We start from the raw sequence: 1,565 nt of genomic DNA, 5'->3' as shown, positions 1-1,565 counted from the left end.
GAGGCAGGAGAATTGCCTGAACCCAGGAGGCGGAGGTTGCGGTGAGCCGAGATCGTGCCATTGCACTCCAGCCTGGGTAACAAGAGCGAAACTCCGTCTCAAAAAAAAAAAGCTTCCAGCTTAGTTGGGGAGATAGCAAATGTGGTCAGGTAATTTTTAAATCAAAACTAGAGAAATTTGTAACTGTAACATGGAATAAGAAAATTGGACTTTGAATGCTTTAGGACTAAATGTTATAGTCTTATAAGATTCCTCTTTTCCCACTGAAGATTAGCCATGAATTCTGATGTGAAAGAACTCAAGACTTTAGCAAAGGCATCCTATTGTCTAGCAGAAGTTTCTGCAATAAAGGAAATGTTTGAAAATCTGTGCCATCCAATAAGATAGCCACTAACTATGAGTTTTAGTGACCTTTGAGTCTCTGAAACGTGATTAGTACAACTGAGAAATTAAACATTTAATTTAATTTATATCAAATTAAAATAATTACAAAAAAAGATACTCAGCATCATAGCTCATTAGGGAAGTGCAAAATAAAATCACATTAAGACACTACTATGCACCTTTTAGAATTGCTAAAATAAAACAACTGATAATACAACATGCTGGCAAATATATGGGACAACTCGAGCAAAACTCATATGTTTCTGGTTGAAATACAAAACAAGATAGTCACTTTAGGAAACAGTTTTCAAAAAAAAAAAGAAAGAAATTTTTATTTTAGATTAGTCTGGCACAGAACTGCATGCCTGTAGTCTCAGATACTTGGTAGGGTAGCCTGAGGTGGAAGGGTGGCTTGAGGTGAGGAGTTTGAGGCTGCACTGAGCTATGATTTTATCACTGCATTCCAGCCTGGGCAATAGAGCAAGACTCCCGTTCTCTCTCCCTCTTTCTCTCTCTCTTTCTTTCTGTTCTTTCTTTCTCTCTTTTTTTTTCTTTTCCTTCTTTCTCCTTTTTTTCCTACCTTCCTTTCTCTTTCTTCTTTTCTTTAAAAAAAAAAAAAAAAAAAAAGACAGAAAAGAAAGTTTACAAATTTGTGTTGAGCTGCATTCAAAGCCGTTCTGGGCTACAGGCTACGGGTTAGACAAGCTTGCTATAGTCCCCTCATGTGTGTTGGTAGACAGTGGCAGCAGGGATCATTCCTGGGAATGATCCAAAGTAGCTGTAGACAAGAAATATTAACACAGTGTTTCCAGCCTTTTCTTTTTAATTTTTGTTTTTTTACTTGTTTTGCTTTTCTTTATTTTTATTTTTAAATAAAGCCTACAGCACCCAGTATTCTCAGGTGGTCTCCCAGTATTCTCAGGTGGTCTCCCATCCAACTACTAACCAGGCCCGACCCTGCTTAGCTTCTGAGATCAGACGAGCTCAGGTGTATCCAGGGTGGTATGGCTGTAGGCTTCCAGCCTTTTCTCTTTCCCATTGCCCCATAAAGATTTTGACTTTAGGCCGGGCGTGGTGGCTCAAGCCTGTAATCCCAGCACTTTGGGAGGCCGAGGCGGGTGGATCACAAGGTCAAGAGATCGAGACCATCCTGGTCAACATGGTGAAACCCCGTCTCTACT

General features: G+C 39.7%; 1 long non-coding RNA gene and 1 pseudogene across 1 annotated transcript in view; both read right to left on the bottom strand.

The window, feature by feature from the left end:
* Positions 1-1,565, bottom strand: part of LOC108297324 — a 44,628-nt gene that overhangs the window by 32,130 nt on the left and 10,933 nt on the right. The gene's annotated exons all lie outside the window — the stretch shown is intronic.
* Positions 1,288-1,400, bottom strand: LOC119469717 (annotated as a pseudogene).

The sequence above is a fragment of the Cebus imitator genome, unplaced genomic scaffold, assembly GCF_001604975.1.
Source record: "Cebus imitator isolate Cc_AM_T3 unplaced genomic scaffold, Cebus_imitator-1.0 Scaffold792, whole genome shotgun sequence".
Lineage (NCBI taxonomy): Eukaryota > Metazoa > Chordata > Mammalia > Primates > Cebidae > Cebus > Cebus imitator.
This window is presented reverse-complemented; position numbering and strand designations above follow the sequence as displayed.